Below are 10,840 nucleotides of genomic sequence, written 5' to 3'. Positions count from 1 at the left end.
CCGCTTCATCCCACAATGCCGCCGAAACAAGATAAGACTAGTAGCGGCAAGAAGAATTGACAACATCGACGCCCACAACTACTTTGTGTTCTACTCGTGCATAGAAACTACGCATAGACCTAGCTCATGATGCCACTGTTGGGGAACGTAGCAGAAATTCAAAATTTTCTACGCATCACCAAGATCAATCTATGGAGTAATCTAGCAACGAGGGGAAGGGGAGTGCATCTACATACCCTTGTAGATCGCGATGCGGAAGCGTTGCAAGAACGCGGATGAGGGAGTCGTACTCGTAGCGATTCAGATCGCGGTTGATTCCGATCTAAGCACCGAAGAACGGTGCCTCCGCGTTCAACACACGTGCAGCCCGGTGACGTCTCCCACGCCTTGATCCAGCAAGGAGAGAGGGAGAGGTTGGGGAAGACTCCATCCAGCAGCAGCACGACGGCGTGGTGGTGGTGGAGGAGCGTGGCAATCCCGCAGGGCTTCGCCAAGCACCGCGGGAGAGGAGGAGGAGGGAGAGGGGTAGGGCTGCGCCGAAAGAGAGACGTTCTCGTGTGTCTTGGGCAGCCCAAACCTCAACTATATATAGGGGGGAGGGGGCTGCGCCCCCTTAGGGTTTCCACCCCAAGAGGAGGCGGCCAGCCCTAGATCCCATCAAGGGGGGCGGCCAAGGGGAGGAGAGGGGGGCGCCCCACTAGATGGGCCCTAAGGCCCATCTGGACCTAGGGTTTGCCCCCTCCCACTCTCCCATGCGCCTTGGGCCTTGGTGGGGGGGCGCACCAGCCCACCTGGGGCTGGTCCCCTCCCACACTTGGCCCACGCAGCCTTCTGGGGCTGGTGGCCCCACTTGGTGGACCCCCGGGACCCTCCCGGTGGTCCCGGTACATTACCGATTTCACCCGAAACTTTTCCGGTGACCAAAACAGGACTTCCCATATATAAATCTTTACCTCCGGACCATTCCGGAACTCCTCGTGACGTCCGGGATCTCATCCGGGACTCCGAACAACATTCGGTAACCACGTACATACTTTCCCTATAACCCTAGCGTCATCGAACCTTAAGCGTGTAGACCCTACGGGTTCGGGAACCATGCAGACATGACCGAGACGTTCTCCGGTCAATAACCAACAGCGGGATCTGGATACCCATGTTGGCTCCCACATGTTCCACGATGATCTCATCGGATGAACCACGATGTCGGGGATTCAATCAATCCCGTATGCAATTCCCTTTGTCTATCGGTATGTTACTTGCCCGAGATTCGATCGTCGGTATCCCTATACCTTGTTCAATCTCGTTACCGGCAAGTCTCTTTACTCGTTCCGTAACTCACATCATCCCGTGATCAACTCCTTGGTCACATTGTGCACATTATGATGATGTCCTACCGAGTGGGCCCAGAGATACCTCTCCGTTTACACGGAGTGACAAATCCCAGTCTCGATTCGTGCCAACCCAACAGACACTTTCGGAGATACCTGTAGTGCACCTTTATAGCCACCCAGTTACGTTGTGACGTTTGGTACACCCAAAGCATTCCTACGGTATCCGGGAGTTGCACAATCTCATGGTCTAAGGAAATGATACTTGACATTAGAAAAGCTCTGAGCAAACGAACTACACGATCTTGTGCTAGGCTTAGGATTGGGTCTTGTCCATCACATCATTCTCCTAATGATGTGATCCCGTTATCAACGACATCCAATGTCCATGGTCAGGAAACCGTAACCATCTATTGATCAACGAGCTAGTCAACTAGAGGCTTACTAGGGACATGGTGTTGTCTATGTATCCACACATGTATCTGAGTTTCCTATCAATACAATTCTAGCATGGATAATAAACGATTATCATGAATAAGGAAATATAATAATAACCAATTTATTATTGCCTCTAGGGCATATTTCCAACAACGCGCCACCACCGCCTCCTGGTCGCCGGAGCTAGCGTTGCGCGCCACCGCGCCCAGGAACCCAGATCCGCCTCTTGCCTCCCACCCCCACCCATCCCACCTCCCTCTCGTGCTTCCCTTCCCCCCACGGCCCGCAGCCTTCGCCCCTTCTCCTCGTCCCCATCACCGGCCATGGCGCGCCTCCCGACACCCAAAAAGGGCCTCACGCGCCCAGATCGACTCCCATCCCCGAGCCGGCGCCGGCCACCCGATCCAAACTCCCGCTAGATGCAAGCCGCCATGACGCCGCACCGCTGGTTCTGCCCGTCTCGGACGGCGACCTCCGACCACCATCGCCCTCCCCTCTGAACCGCCGCCCCGCCCCGCACCTCTGCTGCCGCACCCTAGCCATGCACCGCCTAACGCCATCTCTCTCAACGCTTCGCCACAGACTCCCCTCCCCCCCCGCGCGCGCCAGATTTGGCCGCCCGCGGCAAGCAACGCCCCGCGCGGCCATGGATCCAGGCCGCCGCGTTAACCTCCGGTGGCGTTGGTGTGCCGGAGAGGTGGCACCGCCCTCCTTCTCCGGTGGTGTTGCTTTGCCGAATGCGCCCCCGCAACCCCTCCCCTCTGGACTTGTCGAACGCGGATCAAGTTTGCTTGCCTCCCCGTGCAGTTCACCTCCCACCCTCTGGTAGCCCTAGACGTGCAGCTCGGTTGATGCGGTTCGGTGCTCGTGTCGGTGCAGTCCGTGGGCGCGCCGGTGATTATGGCTGGAATACAGATCCACCCCGGCAAGTTACATCCGTGTAGTATGCTCGTGGGTGTGAAGTTACCCCCACCTTCTCTACCTCTCTCTTTCTCCTGCCCGAGCACCCTTACTCCCGGTGAACATCCTCTTCCCGTCGGCGTCACTAGCAGGTATGGGGAGGTCCCGTAGCCGATGCTCCACCCCTGGCGTGCACTGCTTGTTGCGAGGTAGCAGTCCACCGGCGAGTGGCGCTCGGTTAACTTTGTGCTGGAACTCCTCGGGCGGGCAAGTGAACTGCACGGCACATGGCTAGCGGTGTTTCTTGGGCACTGCCCCATGCAACTCGGATTGCTGGCTAGTGCAGTTTGGCTGAGCCACTGGTGAGCTCCTTCATGTACCGGCTTCATGCCCAATGCGGCTCGGGTGGCGTTGTCGAGCAGTTCGGGAGTGATACGTCTCCAACGTATCTATAATTTTTGATTGCTTCATGCTATATTATATTCTGTTTTGGATGTTTAACAGGCTTTATTATACACTTTTATATTATTTTTGGGACTAACCTATTAACCGGAGGCCCAGCCCAAATTGCTGTTTTTTTGCCTATTTCAGAGTTTCGCAGAAAAAGAATATCAAACGGAGTCCAAACGGAATGAAACCTTCGGGAACGTGATTTTTGGAACGAACGTGATCCTGAGGACTTGGACCCAACGTCAAGAAAGCAACCAGGAGAGCACGAGGCAGGGGGCGCGCCTACCCCACCTTGGCGCGCCCTCCACCCTCGTGGGGCCCATGTTGCTCCACCGACGTACTTCTTCCTCCTATATATACCTACGTACCCCCAAACCAATAGAAGCATCCATGAAAACCTAATTCCACCGCCGCAACCTTCTGTACCCGTGAGATCCCATCTTGGGGCCTTTTCCGATGTCCTGCTGGTGGGGGCATTAATCACGGAGGGCTTCTATTTCAACACGATAGCCTCTCCGATGATGTGTGAGTAGTTTACCTCAGACCTTTGAGTCCATAGTTATTAGCTAGATGGCTTCTTCTCTCACTTTGGATCTCAATACAAAGTTCTCCACGATTCTCGTGGAGATCTATTCGATGCAATCTTCTTTTGCGGTGTGTTTGTTGACACCGATGAATTGTGGGTTTACGATCAAGTTTATCTATGAACAATATTTGAATCTTCTCTAAATTCTTTTATGTATGATTAGTTATCTTTGCAAGTCTCTTCGAAATATCAGTTTGGTTTGGCCTACTAGATTGATCTTTCTTGCAATGGGAGAAGTGCTTAGCTTTGGGTTCAATCTTGCGGTGTCCTTTCCCAGTGACACCAGGGGCAACAAGGCATGTATTGTATTGTTGCCATCGAGGATAAAAACATGGGGTTTATGTCATATTGCATGAGTTTATCCCTCTACATCATGTCATCTTACTTAAAGCGTTACTCTGTTCTTTTGAACTTAATACTCTAGATGCATGCTGGATAGCGGTCGATGTGTGGAGTAATAGTAGTAGATGCAGGCAGGAGTCGGTCTACTTGTCGCGAACGTGATGCCTATATACATGATCATACCTAGATATTCACATAACTATGCTCAATTCTATCAATTGCTCAACAGTAATTTGTTCACCCACCGTAATACTTATGCTCTTAAGAGAAGCCACTAGTGAAACCTATGGCCCCCGGGTCTATTTTCCATCATATTAATCTTCCAACACTTAGCTATTTTTATTGCCTTCTATTTTACTTTGCATCTTTATTATAAATACCAAAAATATTATCTTATCATATCTATCAGATCTCACTTTCGTAAGTGACCGTGAAGGGATTGACAACCCCTTTATTGCGTTGGTTGCGAGGTTTTTATTTGTTTGTGTAGGTGAGAGGGACTTGAGCGTGGCCTCCTACTGGATTGATACCTTGGTTCTCAAAAACTGAGGGAAATACTTACGCTACTTTACTGCATCACCCTTTCCTCTTCAAGGGAAAACCAACGCAGTGCTCAAGAGGCAGGAAGAAGGATTTCTGGCGCCGTTGCTGGGGAGATTCGCGCCAAGTCAAGTCAAGTCAAGACATACCAAGTACCCATCACAAACTCTTATCCCTCGCATTAATTTGCCATTTGCCTCTCGTTTCCCTCTCCCCCACTTCACCCTTGCCGTTTTATTCACCTTCTTCCCGTATGCCTTTCTGTTTGTGTTTCCACGTACCTTCTATTTGCTTGCATCTTTGCTTGCTAAAAATCTATTGATATGGATCCACTTAAAGTGTTCTACTTGGATCATCTTCTATCCGCTCGTGCTGAAACCCCAACTAGCCTAATTGATGGGAAATCTTTAGATGAGCATGCTCATTTTGTGCGTCACCGTTTGTCTGAAAAAGGGAGACTCTTATGGAATCAAATAAACATATTGCTGTGTTATGCTTGGAATCTTTGTGAAATTTGTGATATTACTTGTTGCTCTAAGAACCCTAAAAAACACCTCCCCTACCTATGTGAGTTTAATGAAAATAAAATCTTATCTTCTTATGCAAAGGGTGTTTATAGCTACTATGATATCGGACAAATTGAAGAATTTGTTGTTTTTAAGGGTTCTTATGAAGTTGCTTCTTTGATTGAAAAGTATGATATTACTCTTTACGAATCTGAAATTTTTGACATACTTGAATATTGTTATGAAAACTATGCTCATAATGTCTATGTCAAAGAATTTATTGAAAGAATGGCCATTGCTTCTAAAGAAAATAATGATATGCACGAATCTATAGATAATTATGATTCCGATGATTTGATTGAAATACCCCTTGATGAACATGATGCTTGCTATCCTTGTGGCCATGATGCCAATATTTATGAAGATGAATTTGCTATAGTCCCTTACGTTAAACATGAGATCGTTGCTATTGCACCCATACTTGGTAGTTCCTTCGATAAAAAGCATGATTGCAATGATTTTACTATAAGTTCTCTTGATGTAAATTGTGCTAATTATATGCAAAACCCTAAGCTTGGGGATGCTAGTTTTGCTATGTCTACTACTTGTTGCAATGATCATGATTGGGGTGATTCTTCTGATGATCTTGAAAATTTATTTAAGCCACATGATAAATATGAGATTGATAATAATGTTTGCAATAATATTGAAAGTGGGTTTGGAAGAGTGTCAACTTTAGATCCCACATATTTGGAGAATGTTCAATCTTATGGTATTTTTGATAAAAGTGGGTTTGGAGAGGTCATGACTTTAGTTAATGTTAATCCCACTATTTTGGAAGAGTGTCAACTTTGCATGCATGTGGATCATGTTGAAAATATTCATGTCGAAGGATAAAAAATATTTTATCATTACTAAATAGTAAAATGAGGAAGTTCAAATTGTAAAGAAGGAAAAACTAAAAAAATTAAAAAATCTTTTAAAAAAACCCAGAAGTTTAAAATAAAATAACAAAGCGGGTCGATGTTTATTAAAAAAACCTAGCATTTTACCTATTATTAAAGAATCGACCATGAAGATAAAAATAAAAAAAGTAGTCAAATTTATGTTATTTAAAAATAAAAAAACTTTACTCAAAAAATAAAAAATGTGAAGTTCAAATTAAAATAACACAGAAGTTTGAGGTATATTAAATCCTAGGATTTAGCAGCTAAGAAAACGAAAACAAAAAACAATGCCATTTTGGGCATTTCCGCCAATACTAAAGAATAAAAGCAAGAAGCTCAATTTTAAAAAAAAGGAGTAGTTCAATGTATGTAAAAAGCTCAGGTTTTCTCGTTACTAAAGAATAAAAGCAAGAAGTTCAATTGGAAGAAGCGGAGAAGTTTGATATTTATTTGAAAAATCGGATTTTTCTAGTTACTAAAGAATAAAACCAATAAATTTAATTTCAAATAACGAAGAAGTTCGATATTTCTAAGAAACCTCCAATTTTCACATTTCTAAAAATACACAATGATGTTCAAATAAAAAAGGTAGAGCAGTTCAATGTCTGTAAAAAACCTCAGATATTTTCGTGTAACCAAGAGAAGTTCAAATTGATAATTGACAGAAGTTCACGTACTACACGGTGTGCATTTTATGAAAAAAGGAATGAAAAAGCAAAGGCTCAATGTTTTGTTGCTAGAAGTTCAAGTGCTCGGCCCGAGAAAGTTCAAAAATTCTTGTGAGAGAGGTTAAACAAAAATACGTGACAGAAGTTCAAGGTGAAAACAGCGGGAAGTTCAACTACTACACGGAATGCGTTTCAAATAAGAATATAAGAATAGAAAACTGAAAGCTTAAAAGGTTTGTTGCAAGAAGTTCACGTACTCGTCCTAGCATAGTTCAAAATTTATGTGCGAGACGTCCATCGTTCATTTACATGTTGAAGAAAAAGGCAAAAAAACAACGTTGTTTTGCCATTTTAAAAACTGCTCTCAAACGGCAACGAATTTTTCTACATGAAAAACTTGCTTCTATTCATAAGATTTCCAACGGTATATTATGTGCTACATTTCGACGGACGGTTTAAAATTTTCATGTATACCGTTTAAAACACGTTTTTATGTATTCAAAAAACTCTTTTGAACCGTCGCAAGTATGAAAATCTGATCAACACGGGGAAGTTGCATGTTTTCAACAGCTTTCCATCGATATATCATTTGCTCAATTCTGGCAAGTGGTTTGGGAATTAGGGCAAAAAACAGCACATCAAAAATAGAGTGAGGTTCAAACAGACATGCCCCAGAAGTTCAACTACTTCACGCGCTGCAAAAAATAGCACGTCAAAAAACAACACGTCAAAATAGAGTGAAGTTCAAGCAGACATGCCTCAGTAGTTGAACTACTTTGCACAGTGCATTTCCATTCACGATGAAGGCAGAAATCATGATTTCATCATTTCTCTGATTCAAAACAGCAGGAATATCATTTGTGTAAGTTCATGTCCTCGGTCGGAGAAAGTTAAGAATATTATTATGACAGAGGTTTGTACAAAAGGAATATCATTTGTGAAACACTGATGAATGGATGAGAAAATTACAGACGATAATATGTCACATAAGTTCAACGTGAAAACAGGAGGAAGTTCAACTACTACACTAAATGAATTTCAAATGAAAAACTTTTAAAACCATCACGATTATGAAAAAATGATCAACACGGGGAAGTTGCGTGTTTACAGCAGCTTTCCACCCGTATATCACTTGCTCAATTCTGGTGAGTGTCCTGCTGAGTGTATGGAGAGCTACGGGAAAACAAAACACGTGAAAAACAAAGTGAAGTTCAAGTAGACATGCCGAGAAAGTTCAAGTTCTTCACACGATCCATTTTCAAAGAATCTGTTTCGCGATAAAGGCAGAACGAATGATCCTGCCGTTTTCAAAATTACTTGAAAACGGCTAGGAATCAGAGAAAACCATCGACATGAAAATACGAACTCGGTGGAACTTGTACCGTTTTCTAAATTACTTTTGCACAGTTCAAAATTAGAAAAAACCTTCAACATTAAAGAGCAGCGCATTTTCCTAAGCTTTCCAATGCCATATCATTTGCCTCAATTGGATTAGCCTCTTAGAAATGGCATCGAAAGTACGAACTTGGCTTTTCGGTTTATGAAATTTTACGATTTTCCAAATTACTCTTTAACCGTAGGGAATTAGAGAAAACTTTGAACATATGGAAGGAGCGGTTTTGCAGCAGCTTTCCGACGCCATATTATTTTCATCATTCCGATAAATGGTTTTAAAATGCATTCAAAAATACGATTCACGTTTTTTGCGTGAAGAAAAGGCGGTTTTCAAAACTGCTCTTAAACCGCTTACATTTTACCAAAACATTAACTTGGGTGTTGATACTTGTGTCCATAGCTTTCCAAAGGTATATCGCAAGCCCCATTTGGGCAATGTTGGCGAAAGTTCGACCTCGCACAGAGGGAAGTTCAGGTCGAACAACTCAGGCAGTAAAAATGCAAAAAACGCAAGTTCATCACGACCCGAGAGCAAAATCCGCCAACGAGCGAGATTCCTATTTAAAACAGGTATTTAGTTGCTAAAAACCATTTCTAGATTACACTTACATCATATAGAACACGACTAACGAGAATAATTCACGTGGAGAGACACAGTTGCGAAGATAGCCCAAGGTCGGGTTCGTACAGAGGGAAGTTCACGCGTGTAACTCAGGAAGTTCATGTTGTGATCAGAATAATATTTTGATCCCGTGATCAGAATAGTGTTTATGCGTGTGTGTGTCTATATATGGAAAATGCATCATACTACCGGATGTAGCTACACCCATTTCTCATATACTACCATGTGGTAGTATATACTCTACTTTATTATTGTTAATATGTTCATACTATATCTAACATACTCCAAAGTGAGTTATATGAAAAAATTGCAAGTGAGCTCATGGTTTTATTGTATTTGTGAAATACGTACATATTTGTACGCGAAATAGAGTATACACAAAATATGATACATACTATCAAAAAAGTAGTATATACTACCTAAATATTATTATATACTACATACTACGCGTACATACTCTTCGATATGATAGATACTACCTAGAACGTATTAAACAAAAGTTATATACTACATACTACGCGTACATGATATATATATATATATATATATATATATATATATATATATATATATATATAGACACACACTACCCCGGACCCGACCGCCACGCCGCCCTCGTCCCCGGATCTGGCTGTCGCACAGCCGCCACCCCCGGTTTTGGCCGTTGCGCCGTCCCACCACCACCCTTGAGCACCACCGGCTCCCGTCGTTGGATTGGTTTGCCGCCCGACACCCATACCACTGCTGCCAACCTCGTCGGCCCATGATCCAAGCACCACCGCCATCGCCATCCGCCTGAACCACAGCCATGCATCGACGGAGACCCCGCACTCCACTCAGGCGCGATTCACAGCCCGCCTCGCGTTCCCCACCGGCTCGCCCTGTCGCCTGCACCGTGCTCCCCACCGGCGCACCCCTTCCCCGTTCGGCCATCCCCCATGCTTACTTCGTCACCACCTGCAGCTAGAGGAGGCCTCGGCCTGCAGCTCACCGGCGCACCCCGTCCCCGTCCGCCATGCCTACCTCGTCACCACCTGCAGCTAGAGGAGTTCTCGGCCTGCAGCTAGTGGAGGCCTCGGCCTGGAGCTAGGTGGCACATCCGTCAGAGTGGAAGCAGCGGGAGGACAGAGGACCATACCTCACGGCCATCACCCGCCAGGCCTGATGCCCTTCTTGAGGAGCATTGTAGTGCTTGACAATGGCCGTGAAGAGGCAAGTGTTGACTCTGTGCAGGTATCTATATGGGACGCACATCCTGTGTTTCCTAAAATGCCACCATGAACATGAATACTACTTCAGTACTCTGTTAGTAGAGTGCACTTCAGTTTCCCTGTCAAGCTGCATAGATAGAACCAAGTTCCTGTCAAGCTGCTGCTGCTACCGCCACATTGTATTCAACGGATCTGCGGCCGCTGCGCTGCCCGCCGAGCAGCTGCCGCCGCGGTGTCAAATTCAAACTGCACGTATGCGTTGCAATCTAAGACAAGGAGTCACGTTTGATCTCCATAGGTAAAAACCAAAAATCATCATCTGTTATACTTGGAGTTTCAGTGATCAAAATTGCAAAATCATTTGATTTTAATTGCTTGGATGATTCAGTGCTAAACATTGCAGTAACACTTGAGCTTCAGTTCTACAAATTTCAATCCTTCGTTAGTAGAGTGCACTTCAGTTTCCTTGAGAAAACTGAAAACTGCTATATTCGGATTGTGCTTGGCACGGCTGTACCTGTATTTTTGGTGCTTGGCATGGCTGTACCTACAGACCACTAGCAAACTTGGGGCACTTCAGACTTCTGAGGACTAGATAGAGGATGGGATGCGAATTGCGATGCAACTACGGCATCTCAACCGACATGGCGGCGAGAGTGGCTCGACCGTAACGCAGTGGCTGCAGCTCGACGGTGACGACGCGGAGGCGGCTCCATTGGATGTAACATGACGGCGGCGACGGAGGAGGCAGCTTGACGGCGACGCAACTGCTGTAGCTCAATAGCAACGAGGGCACATCGGCTCGACGATCCGCTACTTTTCTGATCCATGCATCACGCCTCTCTTTAATTTTTGGCGCGAGAAGATTCAGAGTATAGAGAAACAAGCAAGTTCGTTCAACTATGCT

This window comes from Triticum aestivum, chromosome 2D (genome assembly GCF_018294505.1).
Source record: "Triticum aestivum cultivar Chinese Spring chromosome 2D, IWGSC CS RefSeq v2.1, whole genome shotgun sequence".
Lineage (NCBI taxonomy): Eukaryota > Viridiplantae > Streptophyta > Magnoliopsida > Poales > Poaceae > Triticum > Triticum aestivum.
The sequence above is the reverse complement of the archived record's forward strand: the minus strand, read 5'-3'. Positions refer to the sequence as shown.